General features: G+C 39.8%; 1 protein-coding gene and 2 long non-coding RNA genes across 3 annotated transcripts in view; all 3 read left to right on the top strand.

The window, feature by feature from the left end:
• Window positions 1-24,980, top strand: part of LOC138826743 (rho GTPase-activating protein 20-like) — an 88,704-nt gene that overhangs the window by 32,915 nt on the left and 30,809 nt on the right. The window lies entirely within an intron of this gene.
• Window positions 1,224-3,689, top strand: LOC138826801 (uncharacterized). Its single transcript, XR_011371858.1, has 3 exons — window positions 1,224-1,301; window positions 3,047-3,124; window positions 3,629-3,689. It is a non-coding gene; the product is annotated as an uncharacterized lncRNA (long non-coding RNA).
• Window positions 4,186-8,656, top strand: LOC138826800 (uncharacterized). The gene is made up of 3 exons (XR_011371857.1): window positions 4,186-4,332; window positions 6,105-6,283; window positions 8,519-8,656. It is a non-coding gene; the product is annotated as an uncharacterized lncRNA (long non-coding RNA).

Genomic DNA, 24,980 nt, shown 5'->3' with positions numbered 1-24,980 from the left:
GTCCTTGGAAATGCATACTGTTGATTCCATGTAAATGCCATGTTTCTTCTGGGTGCCTTGATCTGAATGATTATTTTGTAAAGTATTGGAAGAGCACATCCAGCTCTGTCAGTTTTATCCAAGGAGAAATGTAAGGTAGCCCTGGTGTGAGATTGAAGTATGGTCAGGAGGCTTGCATCACACAGTGGCAGGGATTCCATTCAATCCATTTTTCTTCTACAGCAGTCTGCCTCACATTACAGTAAGATCACACTTATAAGGCCAAGAATCCATCAAACTCCAATTATGAGTAGGATCAGTTCTGGATTTGCTTGGACACCAATGAATTGATAGTACTTTTACCTTTAATGACTGTAAAGATATTGTATATGAGATGTAATTTAATATTGTCTCTGCTTTTATTTTGCAGTTCTTGTGAACAAAAAGAAAAATGGATCAGTTTTCTGCAAAGGTATTAAGCAAGTGCTTTTATTTAATTTTTAGTTTGTTAAGGAATGGGTACCTGAAAACCAATGTCTTCAATACATTCTGCAACATTTTCTATGAAATTTTTTGCCATAGCTGCAATTCTAAATCATAAACCGTCTTTATTTTTAAAGACATTCAGGTTATTCACCCTAAATCTCCCTTCACTTTATTGATGAACTTGAGCTAAAATTTTCTGAAAATATATACAGGTCATCAGGCACAAGTGTCTCAATCCTATAATCCAGCTACTCAGCATGCTGAGATATAAGGACTGCAGGTTGAAGCCATTCTGTGTAAGATAGTCAAGAGACACTTATCTCCACTTAACTGTCAAAAGAGCCAGAAGTGGTGCTGTGGCTGCAGTGTGAGAGTCACAGCCTGGAGCAGAGAAACAGTACACAGACAATGAATGCAAGGGCCAGGTTTGACCCCATCTATGTTCCCGAGCTCCATTGAGCTAGCTCAGAGCCACTGTTGCTTTCAGTTGTCCAGGCAGGCTTTGACCCTCCCATCTAGATGGTGAAGTTTGAAACCCTGAATCTGATGCCTTCCCAAAGGTCACCTTCCAGAATACTGTTTTCTTTCAAATCTATTTCCCAACAATGCTATTGTGTTGATTAAAATCTATAATTGCTCCATAAGTGTTTGTAAACTATGAAATACAGATTGAAAAATATCAACAATAAAGATGGATTTGAAAAAAAAGTTACCAGCTAATAATTGTGCTACTCTGGGTTGAATGAATCAGGTATATCAACCTTGCAAAGGAGGAAGAAGATGAGGATAGCATTCCTCTTCAGATATTCACCCATGAAGTTAAGAACAATCACTTCGTAAGTGTTATGTAGGACAAAGTGGAAATTTATAGTTACGTGCTTAGGCTGGAAAGGTGGGAGATTTTATAAATTATCAATGGTAAGGAAACTTTTAAGAACAGTGAGAGGAAGAAAATTAAGAATTTAAGAAAGGTCAAAATTGAGAGATAAGCTTGATTTACTTATATCTACAAATATAAAGATTAGAGCAATGAGTCTAGGTCAGTACTCTATGTTCTGAACAATTATCTTCCACTTGGAACAATTTAGTTTTCTGTTCATTGTATCATAGCTTCCTGTATATGAAGTAGAGCTGTGGGCTCAAAGTGCTAGAGAACTAGCCACGTGCAAAAAGATGTCAGAGAAGGACTCCAGAGCATGAATTCAGGCCCCATATCCAACATTCATAACAACAAAAGCAAAAGAAAAAACACAAAAGGAATGTCTGTTAAAAAATTGCTTTATCATGTGGACATGTATGACTTTCATTTATTAAATACATGTTTACCTTATAGTAAGAAGCTTTATTCACTTTCTTTAGCTAACAAGTATAAATTTTGAAGGAAATTTTCACATTTAATTTACATAAATTATCACAGTTTTTTGTAAACAAGGTCAATTTTATCAGTAAATGGGGATAGTCTTCCTGGAAGAAGAGTACTTCTTATGTTATTTTTTATTTATATTTGGAGTGGTTATCATGAATTCCATTTGTTTTTGTGGAATTCCTAAACGATGGAACAATGCCAAATATTATATAGAAGGTCAGATTATGTTACCTCAATTTTCTTATGTAGAAACATTTAACCTAAGTTTTAAGATATATTTTTCCTCTATAAGTTGTTCTAAGACATTGTCAGCCTACATGAGTACTTCTGAAGAATAATGGTATTCTTTATATCTATACTCTATCTTCTTTACTAAATTTCAGTATAGCATGTATATTTACATAGGCACATGTTCATTATATAAATACGCATGTATCCATATACATACACAAGATAATATTGAGAGGGGAAAGCAGAAGGACACAACATTACTAAGTGGATGCTAGTAAATGTCTTGAAAATGATTGATCTGTTTCAAGTTCCATAGTCATCGCTGGAGGGAGAGGAGGCTGCATGGTTCTCAGTGGATAACATAGACTTGTCTGTACCTGACCCACTCCAATAGCAAAAATGCTTAGAGAACAATCTGTTAGCTCAGCTCTACATGATAAAAGTGGGCTTTACTGAGGTTTAAGTTTCCTGAAGTAAAGATTGCAGGTGCATGTCATTTCTCCTGAAGAGCTGAGTATCTGCCTATTGATAGATAATCAGCTTGTGGGAAGGCTCCATATTCATGCTTGTGGGTCCAGGGCAGCTCTGTGGTACCATCTCCTACTTGACAAGGTTCTTATTTGACCATGTCTCTTGAAAGATATTTCATTGAATTTTAGGCCTTCACAATTTTCCCCTCTCAATATGTTAATGGTTTTCCAGTACCTTTTGTTCTCCATAGTCTCTGGTGTCTCTTCAGCTGTCATTCAGATTTGCCCTATGCGCAGTTTGTTTCCATGTGACTGAATTGCTTTCTCCTGGCTTCATGTTATACAAATAAATGAAGAAACAGTTCTACTCAAGGCTTTGTGCACTATACAGTTGTGGCCTTTAAATACCTGAAATCACATTTTGCTTGACACATCAGGAAACTAATTTGTGATAACTATACAATGATACTGTTTGTTTTCTTAATATGTACCTTTTCTCACATGTGTTTTATAGCCAATAACTGTCTTAGCAAAAAACTCAGATACAGTGAAGGATGTTATCAAAAAGTCACTCTCCAACCTTGGAATAAAAGTAAGTGATCTGTAAACTCTTTTTAAATTAAAAACCAATTTCATAATGGAGATGAATAGAGATGCATTTATGCTCATGTGTGTACTGCTGCACTACTAACATCGGTCTTCTCCTGGCCTCAAGATTGAGAACCTGCAGGCAGCTGGACATGAGATGAATCTATACTTGGGTTCTTTCAATCTCATTCTTAATCTCATGCCAAGTGCGATTGAACACACAAGGAAGTTGATATATAATTTGGACCTGCTAACTCCATATATTTCTGTTATATATAAAAGCTTATCTATGATGAGCTAGTGTAATACTCTGAGTGAGAAAGTTTCAGAACAGGCAGATGTGGCTGATGTCTGCAGTCCTAGCTACTCAGGAAGCCAGCCCATCACTAACCCCCTAAAAGACAAAAGCAGAGCTTTCCTTGTTAGAAGCACAGCTGTGTAAGGCACTGTTTCCTCTTGGGTCCACTGTGAGAGGCTTTGTGTGACACTCAGTCCTTCTCTCCCCCAGGACTCCGAGAGTGACTATCAGTTGTGGCTCCATTCTGAAAATGAAGAAGCTCCCTTTGTCTTCATTGGTAAATATCAAAGACAATTTCAAATGGGAGGCAATTGTGTCAAAGTTGGACTTCTAAATGTCCAATACTGATTCTTTAAGTGTTAAGCTTAATATTACTAAGGGTAAATATTGCCTATACAATTAGATTGTACGTTTTTCAATAAATGCTGACCAGACACCTCTTGATAATCTTGGTTTGAGGAGAAAAGTATGTAGTTGCCTTTATTTACTTGAAATATAGCATTTTTGGATGATATTGGCCAAGATGCCTTGTATTCCTAAATGATTTGTTGAGTAGTAACTGTGTTGTACCACTACATAAAGAGAAGAAACATGTACTACAAATTAAACTGAGCTTTCTTGATTAAAATAAGGGGTTTTGTTTTCATGTAGTAGAATGCAGATTGGAAATTCATTGTCAAAATCTGGGCTCCTGTTCCAATGAAAGTCCTTGCTGCGTTTTCTCACCATAGGGCATGAAAATCCCTATGTGTTTAAAATGAGTCAGTTTGGAGAGACTGCATACCAGCCACGAGGACCAAGGCCACATGAGACTCACACTCCCCAGAGTCCTATCCTGGAGCAGTGCTATCTAGCCACAGGAGGTCGGTTCATTCTGAAATCAAGGCAACCAGCCCAGGGCCAGCAATTTAACGGTGAGTCCTCTCACTTCTATATGGTTACATAGTTCTCTATCTTCTGTACAATTCAGGACCTCTATGGTCTCTTAAAGCATTTGACATGCATAAAAAACACATTTAAGTAAATGGAAGCAGGATACATATGGCTCAAGCTGTAATTCCAGCTACTGAGGAGGCTGCGATCTGATTTTCTCAGAGTAAAGTCAGTGTGCAAAGGAAAGTCCTGAGAGTCTTATCTCCAAATGTCCATGAAAAAGCTGGAATAGAACTCTGGCTCAGACGTAAAGAGCTCCTTTGAAAGAGAAAGCTCATGTCAGGGACAAGGCTCCAGAGATCACTAGGTAGCCTGTGGGAGGACATAAAGAGAAGAAAAGATGTCAACATCCTCCAAAGTTTCTGGAGAATATTCAATGTATACAGCAAGCTTGAATTAGAGTTTTTTCCTTAGGTGAAAACTAGAATGTGACTAGAGTCACCCAAATGGAAAACATTTGCATTTTTTTTGGTCAGTTGTGGGGCTTGAACTCTGGGACTGGGCTCTATCCTTCAGATCTTCAACTCAAGACGAACACTCTAGCACTTGCCCAAGAGTGCCACTTCCAGTTTTCTGGTGATTTTTTGAAGAAAAAAGTCTCACGAACTTTCCTGCCAGGGCTGGCTTTGAACCACCAACCTCAGATTGCAAACCTCCTGAGTAGCTAAACAGAGAACAGTGTAAGACAACCACAGTTTCCCTCATTGGCAATAATTAGTATATGGCTAGGGTAATTTTATCAGATGAGCAGAACCGAAAAACTCTCTAATATGACCATATAAGATGATGTTAAGGGAAATGAACACCAAGATGTGAACAGAAGTGGTCTTTCTTTGTTGTTGTTATTTGTTACGTACAATGAGATTTGTGTTTCCTTTGTATGTTTGTCCCTCTATGGTATAACCCTTGGGGTCACTGTGGATGAATTTGACACTGTGTACCTTCTATAAATTTATCTACTTTTGGGAGGGTATGGAAATAACAAGGACACAGGTTGACCCATTGCAATAATTATACTCAAAAGATACTTAGTTGGAAATAAAATTTATAATGTTTTGGAGAGAGGAATGGAGCAGGTGAGGGAGAGAAGGAACAGTGGGAGAGCAACAAAGGAGGGGTTAACAATTCTTGACAAGGAATGGACTCAATACCTTGATCATGTAACTCACACCTCTGTACATCATTTTATACTATATGTATATGCATATGAATATGTTTATATATATATATATATGAAGAGCATGAAAAAAGGAAATGTACTCATTATCTTACTCATGTAATAATCAACCCTCTGTACAACATCTTCACAACTATATTAAAGTAAAAATAATCCCACAAGCAAAGAACCAGACATCTCCCAGTCTTTCACTTGGCAGGCACACCGTGTGATAGGGGGAGATACAGGAAGTGATCAATGGGACACATGCAGCAATTCAAATAGGAGGAGAATGGCTCTCAATGTGAATGGTTATAAAACTCAACTGGAATGGTAGTTTTCCCTTTCAGAAGGGAAAGATACACCTGACAGCCCTCCTTCAACTCAGGAACTTTGTAGGTGCAAGAGAGCTGGCCACAATAATCAGAAAAATAAACTGAATGTGCTCAGGCGTCTAACCATAACCAACAGTTTACTTATTTGGGCACAGACCCAATAGTAAGGGGAATTAAGCCATGAGAGAATGTGGATACTTTGACACAGAAGCTTAGATTCTAGGAAATTAAAGTGATCCCTTGAAAACTGTTGTTTCTTTAGAGTCAGAGCAGAAGAAAGAAGGAAGGGGAAGATCTTTCATTAATTGGCTTTTTGGGCGGCGGTCCAGCACAGCCAAGGAGAACAGACCCCTGAAATCTTCATCTGCAAAGAGAAAATTGCTCTTTGGGACTTCCCTGGAGGCTGCTTGTAAGGATGGTAATCTACCCTCCCCTATTCTGGTAGGTCCCACTTTGGTGTCTGCTGCCCTCCTGAGGAGAGGAACCTCCTGAGTGTGCAGGGGGGAGGGAGAGGAGTGTTCTCATGGAGCCCCAGGTCCAATTCAGCAAAGCATCAGACAATGGGTGGGGGTGCTTTGTTACTATTGCTCCAAGATATAAACATGTCACAATGTACAATTCCCTAAGTCAAGCCCATCAGGTAAGTATTCTCTTCAGTGGGGGACTGGTACACCAGGAGCCTCATTCCCTGTTGGAGAATTGTAGTACCAGGCACTGTGCATGTGAAGCTCTGAGTCTCCCTCCTTCATGCTCCCTTCCAGCTTTATTCTTCCAACTTGCAAATGTCTCCAGTCACATACATAGACATTCCTCAGACATTCCTCAGTCTAGTTATTTACATATATTAGACAAGATCATATTTTAATGGTTCTTAGCATCAGAAAAGCACACTGGTGGTTGTTGGTTTTCAGAGAGGAGGATGGACAGATAGTGTTTAATAGATCTGTCCTTTCTATGGAGGAAAATGGACAAGTTCTGAGGAAGCTGGTCACACAGTATTGTGCTTGTACTGAATGCCAATGGACTGGGTGCTTCAACCTGGCTAAAATGGTGACTCTTAGGTGATGTAGGCAAAAAAGAAAAGAAAGATATTACTTTGCTTTCATTTGTTTGAAAGAGAAGCTTCAACATCTGATAGAAACCAACAAAATTTAAGTGACGAGGTAGAGTATCATTGAAAAACCATTGATATTGTTTTCACTGTTCCTTCATGGTATATTAACCAGGCAACAATGGGTCACACCTGTAATCCTAGCTCCTCAGAAGTGTGAGATTGAGTGTGACATGTGAGACTTCTGCTCCATAGCTAGCCCAGACTGGAATGTTCATGAGACTCTTGTGTTTAATGAAGCACTAAAAAACCAGAGGTGGAACTTCAGCTGAAGTTTTAGGCCAAAAGACTTGAGCATCAAAGTTCAGTGACAGCACTCAAGCCATGAGTTCAAAGCTTCAGGACATGCATACATGCACACCCAAAATCCTAATTTACTAGAGTGTGTGTGTGAGGATTGGATGAATGGATGTCTATCATGTGTACAATCACTAACACATGATGGGAATTTTCCCTTGGATGCAACAGAGAATGCCCTGGTCTCACATTGTACCAAGAATTTTTAGGAGGCAGATAGGATCACCCTAGTTCTAATCTCACATTTGGAAAAATAATAGAAAATCTAAAAATGGCCATAGTACTGTACGAAACAACTACATTATTATAATCCCAGGTTATTGGGACACCGGAACCTGGAAGACTAAAATATCAGGCCAGCCCAGGAGGAAATGTCCACTGATTACTATTCCAAAATATGTAGCAAAAAGGAGGGATTGGAAAGGATGGGAAGGGGAAACAAAGGAGGAGGCTACAATGCTTGACAAGAAATGTACTCACGATCTTGCCCATGTCATTGTAACACCTCTGTACAGTATTTTCACACTAAACAAACTAAACTAAAATAAAGAAGTTTGGGTCAGGGGAAACAAAGGCAGCCTGGGTAGTGGGCGTTGGAACTTAACAGGAGACATGTGTGTGAACGTAGGAAGGAAGGAAGGAGGGAAGGAAGAAAAGGAGAAGAGGAAAGAAAAGATGGAGGGAAGGACCAAAAGAGTGAATAAAGGATTGAGGGAGGGAAAGGGCTTAGGGCTTAGGAAGGGACTGTGTCCAAGGTCACACTACAAGTCCTCCACTCTGAAAACAGGGGACACCAAAATAGAACCAAAGAGAGCAAGGCCCCAGTGATGAATACAATCAGGGAAAACTTCCTAATGGACTAAGTATGAATGTGATGTGAAGAATCTAGCAACTACAGAAGGTATAAATGGGAAATTAAAAAAGAAGAAATGCGCAGGAAGCTACATTCTTGGGAAGGTGTGAGGGGACAGGTCTGTAAGAAGGAGGCTGGGCCAGCCAAAGCTGGAAGCATTAAGTAGAAGGTGCAGGAGTCAATTCATTACACAGACAAATCCATTCACTGTTCAATGTTTCTGAGTCAGACCCTAGGATAAAGGAAAACAGCAACAGAATATATTTCCAACAACTAAATACAATTGCTAATGAAGTCGCCTTGCTTGAGCACTGGAGCTTTGCACACTCAGACATCTTACTTAGAGAAGTGTGATGTGCTGCTCTGGGCCAGTGGACATGGAGGACCCAGGCTTGCTTTCTTCTCCTCCACACAGGAGATGATTTCCTTCCTTAGTCAGGAGGGGCGGCTCACCGAGGGCATCTTCAGAAAGTCAGGCAGCATCAAAGCCGTCAGAGCCCTCAAAGAAAAACTCATGTCTGGAGCCCGAGTGGACCTGCACCAGGAATCCGTGTTTGTGGTCGCCTCAGTGTTAAAGGTAGGACACAGCCAGCATCACCCAGGGAGGCAGCTTCACTGTGAGCCCACAGCACTGCATCACCAGCACCACAATCACCCAAGAACCACGAGGGGCCTCACACATCAAGCATGTGGGAAATGAAAGGCACATGTCTGTGTGTTCTGTCTGTTTACTTTGTCTTCTCACCTCAGCTCCTCTCAACTTCCCACCTGAACACCCATGCCCAATGTGACTAATGAGTGATCTGATTTACTGTATCACTGTAAATCGCCATGACAATACAACTATGAGCACAAACAAGTCCTGCTACATATTTGCCAAACAAGCACCCAGCACTGCCTTCTTTAAGGAAGGTTGCACAAAGGCACAAAATCATATAGAATTTGTAAACATTCATAACCAAAGGTGAAGGCCCGAATGAGTCCCATCATGATTTGCCAGGCCAGCATAGCCAGTTCATGCCACCATTCCTGCCCATCTCCAATACCTTTACAGGAAAGTTGGTGTGGATATGCAGACGCTCCTCTTCTTTCAGTATCCTCCATCTGCACATTTTCTTCTGTTTTTCTTTCTTCCCATACATCCCACTACTATACTTACCTAAAAAGTCATTTCTTACCACATTACCCATAAATTTGATCATTAACTTGAATTAAGCAGCCCAAACATCTGTGCTCTCTGAAAATTCACCTGAGTTCCAACATCAGTACATAAAGTTTGAAATAACACAGGTAGATTACAAATATCTTTATGTTTGTAGAAGGAAGTATTCAACCAAAAACCAATATACTTATTCATTTTGCTCTTTGTGAACACCACTGCAGAAAATCATGTGACTATGACTAAGAATGGCTTTATGAAAATAATTTTGTTCTCACTTTTTCTAGGTCTTTTTTATGTCCTTTCATTGTTGGTGTAGACAATAGCCATGCTAATAATTTTCAGCCAGGAACATAGGCATGCATTACTGTGCATGGAATAACAATTTTGGTACTGCCCACTTGAAACTCACATCACTGACTAGCCAGAGGTAGACTAGTACATCTCAGCTTCTCTAGTCTTGCACTTGGTGATAACATGACAGACGCATACCGAGTTCTGCTAACCCAGCCTGGAGATGAATATAAGCTCAGAACCATGATGAATGTACCATGGAGCCATTTCGAGAATGTTAACACAACACCCAACACTGTGGGCATTTTTCCCCTTTGTGTCATGTTGTGTATATACATTTTAATAGGCCAAGTTATGGAATCAAGAATTAGTGATCAGTTGTTCAAAATGATGTTGAGGGAGAAACTTATATGTGCAGGTCACTAACCTTGAGATTCAAAGGCCAAAGTTGGCAACATCTAAGTGCTTTTTTTTAATTGGGAAAGTACTCTATTCTTTTTTTTTTGTTTTTTGTGTTTTTTTTCGAGGTCCGGTCGTCGGGCCTGAACTCTGGGCCTGGGCAATGTCCCTCAGCTCTTCAGCTCAAGGCTAGCGCTCTACCACTTGAGCCACAGCGCCACTTCCGGCTTTTTTCTTTTTGCTTATGTGGTGCTGAGGAATTGAACCCAGGGCCTTGAGCATGCAAGGCAAGAGCTCTACCACTGAGCCACCTACACAGCCCCAGTACTGTATTCTTATCAAGCATTGTTGCCTCCTCTTTGTTTCCCATTCCCATCACTTCCCATCTCCCTCCCACCGCAATTCCAAACACACACACACAAACACACACACACACACACACACACACATGCACACATACAGACACGCACGCTCACGCACACACACACACACACACGCACGTGCGCACACACACATACACACACACACAAACACACACACACACACACACACACACACACACACACACACCTTGTGCCAAAATTGTACAGTTCCTTTCGACATAACATCTTGTATATCTCTCTGTGGCAATGGGTCCACCTGTATCCCTGTTTAAAGAATTTGTTTTTTCCTTTGCCCTACACAAAATACACCAACATCAAATACAGTGAAAACAGGGCTTGTGCCATTGAAGAGGGACATACAAAGCAACAAAAACATATAACTATATTAGAAACAATTGCAAGAAAGAAAAAAGCATTTGAGTCCTTATCTTGGGGTTCATATCACCTAATTTCAACGTATCTGACCATTTCTGCTTGTCTCAGATATATGCTGGTTATTGCAAATAAGGGAAACCATGGGACCTATGTTTCTTTGGGCCTGGCTTACTTCACTTAATGTATTTTTTTCCAAGTCTTTCAATTTCCTAAAAATGGGCAATGTCATTCTTTCTGATGGAGGCATAGAATTCCATTGTGTGTATATAAAACATTTCCTTGATCCTTTCATATACTGAAGGGCATCTGGGTTGGTTCCATATCTTAGCTATGGTAAATAATGATGCAATAAGCATAGTTGTGCTGATAGCTTTAGTATGGTCTTGTTTGTGATCATTTGGGTAAATACCCAAAAGTAGGATTGTTGGGTCATTTTAAATTTTAGATATGAGACCCTTGTCCATTGTACGGATGGGGAAGATCTTCTCCCAATCTGTGGGCTTTCCATTGATCATGCTAACTACGTCCTTTGTGATGCAGAATCTCTATAATTTCATGCAATCCCATTTGCATGAATTCCCAACCCCTCTTTGATTTGTTGTGTTTCTGTCTCTCTATTAAGAAAATTTCAGCCTATACCAAGGAGACCAAGGGTTTCTCTTATTCCATACTGTAATGTTTTCAGAATGTCTGGTTTGACTCTGAGGTCTTTGATCCATTTGGAGTCGATTCTGGTGCAGGGTGATATATAAGGATCTAGCTTTAGTTTTCTACAAGTGATTAACCAATTTTCCCAGCACCATTTACTGAAGAGGCTGTCTTTCTTGCATTCTATTTTTTAACTCCCTTATTGAAGATGAAGTGGCTATAGGTCTGTGGGTTCATTTCTGGCTTTTCCATTCTATTCCATTAGTCCTGAAGTCTCTTCTTGTGCCAGTACCAAGCTGTTTGATTAGTATGGCTTTTTAGTAGAGTTTGAAATTTGATATTGATATTCCCCCAGCACTGGTCTTTCTGTTGAGGATTGTTTTGCTATTCTGGGTCTTTTATTGTTCCATATGAATTTTTGGATTGCCTCTTCTATTTCCTCTAGAATGAGGTTGGAATGTTGTTAGGTATTGGATTGAATTTGTTGATAGCTTTGGGAAGCATAGCCATTTTCACGATGTTGATCTTTCCAATCCAGGAGCATGGGAGTTTTTGCCACTTTCTAAGTTCTGCTTTGTTTTTAAGTCTCCATCATAGAGTTCCTTCACTTCTTTGGTTAAGTTAATTCCTAGGTATTTTATTGGGAGAGGGCTATTAGGAATGGAGTTGCTTTCCTGATTTCAGCTGCGCGTTTCTCATTATTTGCATACAGAAAAGCCATTGATTTTTTTCACTTTTTTTATTGTTAAAATACTGTACATAGGGGTTACAATTACAAGGGCAGGATAATGCGTACATTTCTTATCAAGCATTGCAGCCTCCTCCTTTGTTTACCCTTAACCTCCCTTCCCAGCCTCACTCCCCACCCCCACAAACAATCTCCCCCCCCCCGAACCCCTGCACCAACGTTGTATAGCTCTTTTTCAACATGACAACATGTACTTCTCATTGTTGCAACAGGTCCACCTGTATCCTTAAACGACTTGTTTTTCCCCATCTCCTTCACAAGTTATACTGACATCAAATATAGTCAAAGCAGGGGTTATACTATGGGGGAGGGACATACAAAGCAACAAAGAAATAATCTTATAAATGTGTTAGAAACAAATGCATGAAAGAAAAAAACATTAAAATACATATTTAAGGGTTCATTTTCCTAACATCACATTATCTGACCTTTTCCGCTTGACTCATACATATCTAGATATTGCAAATAAAGGAAACCATGGGACCTATGTTTCTTTGGGCCTGGCTTACTTCACTTAATATAATTTTTTCCAAGTTTTTCCACTTCCTAACAAATGGAGTAATGTCATTCATTCTGATGGAGGCATAGAATTCCATTGTGTATATATACCACATTTTCTTGATCCATTCATCTCCTGAGGGGCATCTGGGTTGGTTCCATATCTTAGCTATGGTAATTAAGGCTGCAATAAACATAGTTGTGCTGGTAGCTTTAGTGTGGCCTTGTTTGTAAACATTTGGGTAAATGCCCCAAAGTGGGATTGCTGGGTCATAGGGGAGCTCTATGTGAAGTCTTTTGAGGGACCTCCATACTGCTTTCCAAAATGGTTGAACAAGTTTACACTCCCACCAAAAATGAAGTAAGGTTCCCTTCTGTCCACATCCCCACCAGGATCTGTTGTTGTTAGAGTTCTTGATTTTTGTCATTCTAACTGGGGTGAGGTGGTATGTCAATGTTGTTTTGATTTGCATTTCTTTTATGGCTAGGGATGTTAAGCATTTCTTCATGTGTCTATTGGCCATCCTTCTTTCTTCTTCAGAGATGATTCTCTTTAAGACTTTAGCCCACTTATTTATTGGGCAGTTGTTACTTTGAGGATTTGTTGTTGGGGGATTCAATTTTTTGAGTTGCAATTATATTTTAGATATGAGGCCCTTGTCTGTTGTCTGGCTAGTGAAGATCTTCTCCCAATCTGTGGGCTTTCTATTGATGTTGCTAGCTATGTTCTTTGCAATGCAGAAGCTCTGCAGCTTCATGCAGTCCCATATGTCCAACCTTTCTTTGATTTGTTGTGTTTCCAGGTCTCTATTCAGAAAATTTCGGCCTGAGCCAAGGAGACCTAGGGTCTCTCCTATTCCATCCTGTAATGTTTTCAGAGTGTCTGCTTTGACGTCGAGGACTGTGATCCATTTGGAGTTGATTCTGGTGCAGGGTGATATATAAGGATCTAGCTTTAGTTTTCTACAAGTAGTTAACCAATTTGCCAGCACCATTTACTGAAGAGGCTGGTTTCCTTCCATTCTATTGTTTTAGCTCCCTTATCAAACATTAGATGGCTATAGGTCTGTAGGTTCATTGCTGGGTTTTCAATTCTATTCCATTGGTCCTGAGGTCTGTTCTCATGCCAAAACCAAGCTGTTTTGATTACTATGGGTTTATAGTAGAGTTTGAAATTTGGTATTGATATTCCTCCAGCAGTGTTCTTTCCATTGAGGAGCATTTTTGCTATTCGGGATCTTTTATTGTTACATATGTATTTTTGGATTGCCTCTTTTATTTCCTTAAAAAATGAGGTTGGAATTTTGATCGGTATTGTGTTGAATTTTTAGATAGCCTTGGGAAGTATTGCCATTTCCCCGATGTTAATCTTTCCAATCCAAGAGCATGGGAGGTTTTGCCATTTTCTAAGTTCTGTTTGGTTTTCCTTTTTCAAGATTTTAAAGTTTTCATCATAGAGGTCCTTCACTTCTTTGGTTAAGCTAATTCCTAGGTATTTTATTTTTTTGTGGGGCTATTACAAATGGAGTTGCTTTCCTAATTTCAGTCACGCTTTTCTCATTGTTGGCACACGGAAAAGCCATTGATTTTGGGGGGTTAATTTAATACCCTGCTACTTTGCTGAAGTTTTGAATCAGCTTGAGTAATTTGGGAGTGGTGTCTATGGGATTCTTTAAATACAAGATCATGTCATCTGCAAAGAGGGAGAGTTTTATTTCTTCTTTCCCTAATTGGAACCCCTTTATGTCTGCATCTTGTCTTATAGCTTTAGCTAGGCATTCTAATACTAGATTGAAGAGAATTGGAGAGAGTGGACATCCTTGTCTCATTCCTGAGTTAAGAGGAAATGTCTTTAGTTTTTCAACATTAAGTATAATGCTGGCTGTAGGTTTATCATTTACAGCCTTTATTTTATTGAGGAATGTTCCCTGGATTCATAATTTATCCCAAACCTTCACCATAAAGGGGGTAATAGCAAAATTCTTATTGATGCATGTTGATGAGGATGGACAAGTGCTTTAACCCAACAGGCTGAAAGAAACCTAATATAGGTACTGTTCATAGATGTAAAAGGTAACTAACTGGTACTCACAGGTGTTAGATGATGCATTTCATTCATTCCAGAGTGTTGGGGAATTTTAAGCCAAAATTCAGAACTAACATACTGTCTACCTAGTCCTTCCCATATGATATGTACAGCAGTATTTAATTCACAAAAAACACTACTTGATCAATTAAAACTGCAAAGAAACAGGTGAAATGTGTGGGCCTATTTCTGCTAAGCAATAGGATTTAGAACCACTGCATACCCAGCATTGTCCTTTAGAGTAGATTGTTCCAGTCAAGTAGCAGTTTTCAGAGAAAGGGGAGATGGGTCCTCACTCCCACAGTACCTAATACAGGTGGGTGTTTGAGAATTTTCTTAAAGTAGGGACTGTTCACTTAGTTCTTTTGATGTTCCTGGCTCTTGTTTTCCATTCTGGTTTGTGATGTGTGGGTGTACTTTTTAATTGAGAGTGCATTCCTGTCAGGAATGGTTGTAGTCTCTTATGAAACAAAGTCTGTTCCTTGAGAAAAGAAGCGATCCTCTTCTTTCAGTTTGAAGCAAATATAGCACATGCATGTTTCCAAATACCTGTTTCTAAGTTGTCTTCACCAGATCCCTAATCCTTCCTGCCTCAGCAGCACTGCCATGCTCTGCTTTGTGCTTTCAGTTCAGGTGGGGAGGCTGCTGGCACCTGTCTATGTGGGAAGTGAAGAGAGGGCACTGTAGGTCACAGATTCACTCATTGAGAAGGGATGGGGGGTCAATCCATTTCTTCCACCTGCATGTTATAATTGTGTGACATAGTTTGTTCCATCAGAATATCCTGCTTTTGTCTCTGGAAGGATTTTCTTCGCAATGTGCAAGGAGGTGTGTTTCACACTGGCATGTATGAGACATGGCTTAGTATCATGGATGAAGACCGTGAAGAGGAGAAAATCATTCTGGCCCAGAGGTAGGATTCAGGAAATGAGTCTGCTCTGGGTAGGATTCAAAAATCTAACGTTTCCACTCTTAGGGAAACTAGCCTCATGGTGTAGAGAGTTTAAGGTGCTGAAATAATTGTGAGTCGGGTAAAATTTTCATTTGGTCTCATCCATGCAAGACTTCATAGAGACAGGCAATTATAATCTGTGTATGAATGAGTTTTTTCCTGTGGTATTGTTTGCATAGCTTCTTTCCCATGTACACATAAGGAAAGTCAACACTGATGGATAGCAGATTATACTGATGGACCCATGTAGGGAGGGCAAGATCTCAGCTTGGTCAAATAGTTACATAAACATCAAATTCTATATCGCTTCAATGAAATTTTTTATATTCATCCTTTCTTGGAATGAGTCTCTCATTATAGTATGTATTTTGGGATGTGATCACTAAACCTGACTTCATAATTGCCATTTCAGAGATAATTTAACTGTTTATTTTTCAGGAAGATTTTTGTTGAGTACAATGTGAACCAATACAATATTTATTTTAAAAGACACTATCTTTCTATTGATCTAAATACATCTGTTCCAAGATAATGTGTAGTGTAGTCATCTCAAGGATACATTTTATGCAGTAGGTTAAAGTGTATCCTTCTCTCTTTATACTTTCAATTAATTGAGTCCAACATATAGAAAAGGCACTTTGTGTATGTAGAATCTGCTACAAGTAATTGCTTACCTGAAAGTGTGTTTTTCTGAGTTCAGTCTTTTAGAAATGCTGCCCAGAGTCAACCAAAAGCTGCTGAAACATCTGTTTGGAATGTTTAGCCAAATCCACCAGAATTCCTTCCAAAACCTGATGACCTCCTACAACCTAGCTGTGTGCACAGCCCCCAGCTTGATGTTCCCGCCCCCTGATGCCAGGGCAGGATTTGATATGCAACTCATGAGAAAGGTAATGGCCTCTCCTAGCTTCATCCTGACAAGCAGAGTGGCTGGTTGGATCTGGAAAGACATGCCTGACAGCCCAGGATTTAAGGACACAATGGACTGCAGACAGACCTCAGGAAAAGAGGTGTTCACCCTATCTGTGGTGAGGTTTACAAACATGTGCAGCAAGGAGAAAGCAGCAGTGTGGTCCTTTCTATTTCCCTTCAGTATCGAAGAGTCTAGTCTGACCAAACCCTAGGGAAGAAAGGAGGATGACAATGGTGAAAATGAGTCCAACCACCAACGTTCTGCTCTCTTCTTGCCATTGTGGATCTGTGATCTTGGGATGGTTTTCAAGCTAGGGTCTTCCTCTGTAGAGTGGAGGTGGAGATCCTGCCCAGTGCTCTGTTCCTGTGCAGACACTTCCCCTTAAGAAAGGGATTAAACCATGAAGGCTAGGATCTCTGTCCTATGCATAGGCTTCCTCTGTCAGTTGTTTACATTCAGAGAAATATTGGTCCCTCTTGATAAGTCATCAGATTCCTGTTAGTAAAGAGTATCATTTAATAACTTGCACTGATCTAGTCCATAGAGTGAGACAGAGAAATGAAAGGAACAGACTAGAATCCTTCAGTATTCTCTGAGCTCAGCTCCTTATGATTACCTCCCACTAATGAAAGGTCTGCAAATGTTCTTCCTAAATGCACCCACCTGAATGGAATCATTCTTCAGGGTTTTTTGAGAGATGCCTAATTTATAAACTATACACAGTAATCCTCATTTGCTACACAAAGAAGAAACTAGTGAAATAGTCTAAAATGTCTGCACATAAACAGAGGGTATATGAGACCAGTGGAGTTGCCAGGCTCACCCTGCCACAGGGTTGAGGCCCAGCAGTGTGGAGCAGGGATTGCAGCTGCATGACACAGAGCTCCTCTGCAGGGGCTCTTCCTTCCCCACAGCTCCACACACAAGCTGGCCTGAGTTTAAGGCAGGGCACTTTGGAAGGGAATTTCATCAGTTCATTCTATTCAATGATTTTCTTTTCAATATCAGTATATAGAACAGTAAGGAAAACATACTATTTAGAGGTACAAAAATGACGCTATAAAGAAGATATAATTTTGGATATTACAAAGACGTTGGCAGTTAAGCAAAGTGACTCACTGTGCCTCTCGTCCATTCATTGTGTTTCAAGCTGTGGTCTATAAACACCATGCATAGTTTGTAAATTATGTCTCTGACAAAAGTGGCTTATACATCGCTTCTAATTTAAATTCTGAGTTTCTCCCCACATTCCTCAAGCCTTTGTGTGTTTGGTCCAAGAATCACAGATCAGAGGATTCATAACTGCCAGATGACAAGAGTAGTCTATGTGTCTCTTTTTGTGTTACAGGTTGCCCTGGTGCAGTTTTTGATTGAAAATACTCCCAAAATATTTGCCAAAGACTTCACTTCTGTCTCGTAGGAGAGCTCAGGTACTGTGGAAATGTCAGGTGGCCTCAGGAAGCAGGAACAATTTAAATGAACAGTTGAACTGCCCTTGGGAAGGAGCAGCAGGGAGGCTGCCCAGGCTTGGGAGATGCTTTAGGCCATGGCTAATGCAGAAGATTCTGTCCTAAAGGGAATGGTGCAGGCCAGGTCACCACCTCTTTCTCTTCCCAAAGGTGATCACAGCTCATTACCCTGTCAGGAGACCAAAGCCATGGCCGTGTCTGTTTTCAAAAGGCAATCAAATTGTGCAATCTCACAATTAGTTTCTTTCAGCTCTCAAATCAAGCAGGATCATGTCAGAATCTGAGGATTCCTGTCAGATAATTTGTGAAAAATTAATTTTACCAATTGAATAAATTTAATAGAGGTTTCTTAGAAAATCCAGGTCTGATTTGTTAATGGTAGCTAAGTATAGCTTCTTCCCCAGGATTCATCTCAAATATTGAGCTTAGATTCAGAACCTCAGGATTTCTATCACATATTTCTATTTTGCCCTTTCATGTTTTTGTGGTGTTTATCTCATTGCTTTGAGAAAGTCTTTAGAGTAGTTGTATTTGTCAGGATTTGAGAGAAGAATTGGAGACCATTCATAGCAAGATTTCTTGTTTTCTTCTTGTTTCTTTTAGACTGACAATGAAGCTATGATTGTGTGAGCACCACTGAAGACAAGCTCAACTGCTTTTGCCTCCCACTTCCTCTTCCCATCTTTCCAAATGTAAAGACCTTCCTATCCCATAGTACGCCAATTTTTCACTTATATTGTTTGTCTTATGATAATTGTTGATATAATAAAATGAAAACAGAATTCTGTGTGTTGGCCAGTCATGTTATTGGTTCATCTGCATATTGGGTTGAGGGTGTTGGCTCAGCTGGCAGTTGTTCTGGTTCAGCCAGTGACATGTGTGTTGCTATATCTGCTGCCCCTAGAACGGGGCTGACACAGGCCTTTATATTTTGTGCCAGCTCTGGTTGGATTCCACATGTTCTACAAGGAGCTGAGTCTTCATAAGGAAGACATACACTTTCCTAGACTCAAAGTGGACAAAGACTGTTCTGTTCTGTTCCTGTCACTATTACCACAACCAAGTGTCCCACAGACAAGCCAGGAGTCAATGTAGGTAAAGGGGAATCCAAGACAAAATCTAAAGTAATAAGACAGGATGGTGTTGTTTATTATGCAGGCTTCCTCCTGTAGGTGAAAGTCCTGAAAATTCATATGCAAGCAGTATCACTAATACATATGCTATGTTTTTTCCATCAGTCTTCAGTTATCCATTCTTCAGGCCAGCTTTCCCAAAGTTGTATTTCCTAGGAGGGCTGAATGAGATAATAGCAAAGTATAAGCTATCTGTGGAATAAAGGCAGAAATTTATCCCTAAAGGAATCCTTGTCCCCACCATCTTATGCCTTGAAGAGGTGAGACAATGTCACCAAGAATAGATGCCTCAGCAGAAAAGGGTTGGAGAAAGCCCTTGTAGCTGTTTATTCTTTAAAAATATTCATTTTCCTCTTCCCATTCTCCTTCACTAATTATACGGACATCAAATATAGTGAAAGTAGGGGTTATAGTGTGGGGGAGGGACATACAAAGCAACAAAGAGATAATCTTCTAAATGTGTTAGAAACAAATGCATTAAAGAAAAACAACATTTAAATACATATCTAAGGGTTCATTTTCCTAACATCACTTTATCTGCCTTTTTCTTCTTGACTCATACATATACAAGTCGTTTAAGGATACAGGTGTACCTGTTACAAGAATGAGAAGCAAGGTGTCATGTAGAAAACGAACTTTACAATTTTGGTGGGGGGGAGGATTGGGTAGGGGGTGAGGGTTGGGTAGGGAGGGCGGGGGAAGGCTAGGAAGGGATGTGAAGGGAAAACAAAGGAGGAGGCTTCAATGCTTGATAAGAAATGTACTCATTATCTTGCCCATGTAATTGTAACCCCTCTGTAGAGTATGTTCACAATAAAAAAAACACATTGTAGATTTAAAAGGAAATAAATCTTTCACCAAATTTCAAAAAAATATTCATTTTCCTGAGTAAATGGGATCCAATCACAACATGAAGAGTTAGGTTAAATATTAGTGGTAAACACCGAAGAGAAGCCTGGCAATGGGGTTTATGCCTATAATCACAGTTAATGGAGAGGCTGAGATCTGAGGATTGGCCTTCCAAGCCAGTCCTGGGAGTTAATTCCATGATTCCTCCATCGCCTATTAAGGTCAGTCACCAAGTGCTACACCATGAGCCAAAGTGAAATATGCATGTGTTCGCATACAAACATACACACACCCAGAATGACATAAAGCAATGGAACATCCTGTGCTTGTGTTGCATTCTTCTTGATCAATATAAAAAGGAAGTAAGAAGCCATCACAGACTAAAAAAACCCAAAAGTCTGAAATTTAAACAAAGTTTACATCACAACAATGGTCAGAAAATTATCCCCATCCAAGGTGGTAATGCACATCACAAGGAGGAACATTGGATCTGAGTGACATATATCTTTGAAGAGCCTCACATACCCACTGTTTAGGATGAGACAGGAAACAGATCATCTCACGGACACAAGTGTGCACAGACAAGGGCCAGAAGGTCATCTCTTCTCTCCCGGCTCCACATTCTCACCAGTGTCTGTGCTCAACACAGACATGCACCCATCAATAAGGAAAGTCAGACTTCCACTGATTAAAAATACAGAATCAAATTAGAACTGTACTTTTGAAAATAAACAAGACAATATTCATTATGTGCTAGAATTCAGTTTTAGACTCCCATCGTACAGTAAGTCTACTTTTTTGGTAGACTTATTTCACATGATTTGATGAAACATGATTGAAGAAGCAAAAGACATTTCAGAAACAAAAGTTTTAAATTTCCACACCTGTATCAGGCAGCTCATTTACTGCACAGCAGCTAAAGCTTTATTTACACATCACAGTGTGGCCTGCTGTTTTCCTGGACTCAATTTTGTGAAAACCTGCTTCCATTAAAGCAAATATTAGGGAAATGTAAAGTTACTTTCAAGCATTACAATGCACATACTTTCGTTTATTGTATTCCATTCATGCATCAACTTGGATCTTGTTACAACTTTTATTATTCAAATAAGGAAATGCTTTCGGGTATTTTTGGGACATTCTAACAGGCATGAAAATGAAAAGTCATAGAGAAACATTTCAGGAAGAACCCCTCTGTGTTTTTCATTACAGGTCATTATACTCCTTTTTATAGAAGTTCAGTAATGATGCTGGACATATCACAACTATGCCTCTATTTTACCGATTTGCTCACATTTTGAAATTTTTCTTTGAATTCCCATATTTGTGTGTGTGTTATTCTACAGGGTTTTTTTTTTAACACTTTGCTTATTCTTCAGAATTTTTCAGTAGATTTGTTCATTTTGTATGTTCATATGTGTCTGTGTGTATGTGTGTGTATATGTGTGTGTGTATGCGAGAAAGACTCAGAGAGAGAGAGAGAGAGAGAGAGAGAGAGAGAGAGAGAGAGAGAGAGAGAGAGAGAGAGAGAGAGAGAGAGAGAGAGAGAGAGAGACTGAATGTGGGAGTGGGTTCATGTCCTCAGCCTTGAACACAGGGACTATTGCTGTCTCTGAGCTTTATCACAAAGAAAACAGTCTACCATGAAACTTCAGCTCCACTTTCAGGTTTTTTGGTAGATAACTTAGATAAGAGTCTCCAAGTCTTCCACACCCAGACTGGCTTCTTACCCTGATGCTCAGATGTCAACATGCTGAGAAGCTAGAAATACTGGCTTAAACCACCTTGGCTCAGTAGAGTTCTGCATTTTTTTATATCCCTTTCAAGAGCATCTACAGTGCAGCCTATAAGTGTATCTGACTTCTGTTCTTTCTTTGCTAATGGAGATATTTGATTTAGGTGAGACAGTTCACCACTCTCTGGAAAACATATATTTTCCTGTGACCTCCAATGTTAACATTTTGTCAATATAATGTAGTTACTACTGGTGGAAAGGAAGTTAGATGCCCAAATGGTAGGTATTATTTGGTCAGGGCAGGCTGTCAGATTTATGGAAATATCCCCGTGAACTCCATTACTTTTTACAATAAACATGTTGTAATAACAATGTAGAAGTGGATAGAGACTATGCAGGTGACATCCACATTCTCCCTCAAATTTAGTTTGGTTGTGAGAGGCTTTAAATGAAGGCTGGAGGGGCTGATAAATTTGAATTTCTGTCTTCTACTTACCACTCTGGGAAAGTTGCCCTTCTTATACCTTCTTTTAATTTCTCCAGTCAAGCAAGGGTTTTCTTTGTTTGTTTTGAGGCATGGTGACTGGATCCATGGCCTGGCTAGTCAGGTGTTCTACACTATGCACTGACGAGAAGCATATGCTTGCAAGGATTCTGAGAGGCTTCAAGGTGGGGAATGTGGATGAGAGGTTCCCATCCCTGCTGTGTGCAGAGGAAAATTATCTGAGAGGATGAAAATAGTGAAAGGCACTGGCTAAAAGTATGGATGAAAAGGGTTCTGAATAATAGGGGAATATAATTAAAAAGTGTGTATTATATGAATGTATAGAAAACCAAAATGAAACTATTGCCAATTAGTTTTAAGCTAATTGAAAAGATAAATAAGTAGGTGTCAGTATCTCTCCTAGAATCCCCGCTATTCAGGAGCCTGAAGTCTAAGTGTGATGGTTTAAAGCACAATTGGACAAGGATTTCTGAGAGAGACTGTGATCTTCAATAAACAACAACAAAAACAATAACAACTAGAAAAAAATAGAAGTGGAGCTGTGGCTCAAGTGGTTAGAGTGCTAGCCTTAAGCAAATTTACCTTACGGAAAGTGCCCTGGCACTGTGTTCAAGTCAAATGACTGGCAAAAGTACAAAGAGAGAGAAAGAGAGCAAGAAAAATTACACTATCAGATAATACCAAGTGATACAATCTGAGAACTTATACCTGAGGACTCCTTGTGGAAAACTTGGTTTCAGAAGGTAGTGTTTAGAGATGTTGGGGTCTTAATTAAGAGGGACCCCTGCAAAAGATCATGAAGTAACTGGGGTGCTGCTCTCTGAAGGATTAGCGTATTACAGGTGTGGTTAGTTCTCCTGAGAGGATTGTACTAATGACCACCCCTGCTCTATGCAGTCTGTCAGCTTCTTAGCTCAGCCTAGGCTCTCTCAAGGGTGCTCTTGGTCCTTGAGCTATCGCCGAAGATAAGAAAGCCTGATTTGGGCATTCAGTCTTTATTACTACTAATTAAAATTCTCTATTAAGCACCCAGCCTTTGGCATTATTGTAGACTTGCAATTCCTACAAATACACTGGGTTATGAGGCAGTGTAGCACTCATTATGGCTGTATTAAAGAGCAATAGAAAAATGTATATAGTATAGTTATTATATTTTACAATAGCAAATTTATCTACAGTTATCTCAAAGGATTTTAAACAGATAGGAGCTAATCGGGAAGGAAGGGGATGTGTCGACCTGGCACATTGGAGGTCCAGAGGAGAGTCACCCCCTCCATACCCAAGTTTTCATCAGTGACTGCACTCAACACACTCACACTCGTGGTCAACAGCGAAAGCTTCACCTCCACTGAATAACTGTACAGAATCAATTACAACTGAACTATTGACAAACATACAAGTGCATGGGACCTACTGACATTCGTTCATAGACTGTATATTACTGTGATGCTGACCTTTTGGTGGATTTTTTCACACAGTTTGATGAAGCCTAGTTCTGAAATCCCAAGAGGTGTCAGAAACAAGAGTTTTCCCTTTCCACACCTGAGAAGGGCAGCTCCCTTAATGCACAGCAGCTCACACCTTTCTGGTTCATCTTGCTCTGATATTAGGGACCTGCTAAATATTTGCCTGGAGTTAAATCTATGAAATTCGGTGCCCCAAAGCTAGAGCGTCAACAAACAAACAAGGGAGTAACAAAGCAAACTTTTTACTTAATCAAATAAGTATATCCTTATCCTTTTGATTTTGGGAGGCCTAAACGGAAAAAGAGAAAAAGATAACCTGCACAGAAAGGAACTCTGTGAATTCTGGGCATGTGTAGAGATGCCAGGAGGAAGGTATCTTTGAATCACACATCAAATGTGTACTCTATTAAAACAACAATCTAATATTTCATTCAAGCTATGTATCGTCTTCCTAGGAAGGAATCTATAGGCAAATTTGCTCATCGTTTCTGGATTGTGTGTGTATGGTTGGATGTCTTGTCTTCAACTCAGGGCCTGGCTCTGAGATTTATTGCTTGAAGCAAGTGCTTTACCCCTTGAGCCTCAGCTACACTTTGGGAGTTTTTTTTTTATTTTATTTGTGAACATATTGTACAGAGGGGTTACAATTACATGGGCAGGATAATGCATACATTTCTTACCAAGCATTGCAGCCTCCTCCTTTGTTTACACTTCACGTCCCTTTCCAGCCTCCCCCCTCCCCTCCAGCCTCCCTTCCCCCCCCCACCCGCCCTGCACCAACATTGTTAAGCATGTATTCAACATGACGACTTGTGCTTCTCATTGTTGCAACAGGTCCACTTGTATCCTTAAACGACTTGTTTTTCCCATCTCCTCCACAAGGTATACTGACATCAAATATAGGGGTTATACTTTGGGGGAGGGACATACAAAGCAACAAAGAAATAATCTTATAAATACTTTACAAACACATGCATGAAAGAAAAAACGTTAAAATAAATATCTAAGGGTTCATTTTCCTAACATCACATTATCTGACCTTTTCCGCCTGACTCATACATATACTAGATATTTCAAATAAGGGAAACCATGGGACCTATGTTTCTTTGGGCCTGGCTTACTTCATTTAAACTTTGGGAGTTTTTTGTTGTGGTTTACTTTTCTTTTTTTTTCAGGAATAAATCTAGAACTCAGAGGCTGGGAGATGTCCCTGGGATAATGTTGTTGAAGACTAGGACTTTACCATTTGATTCACAGCACCATTT

This window comes from Dipodomys merriami, unplaced genomic scaffold, assembly GCF_024711535.1.
Source record: "Dipodomys merriami isolate MVZ:Mamm:240054 unplaced genomic scaffold, mDipMer1.0.p SCAF_15, whole genome shotgun sequence".
Lineage (NCBI taxonomy): Eukaryota > Metazoa > Chordata > Mammalia > Rodentia > Heteromyidae > Dipodomys > Dipodomys merriami.
This window is presented reverse-complemented; position numbering and strand designations above follow the sequence as displayed.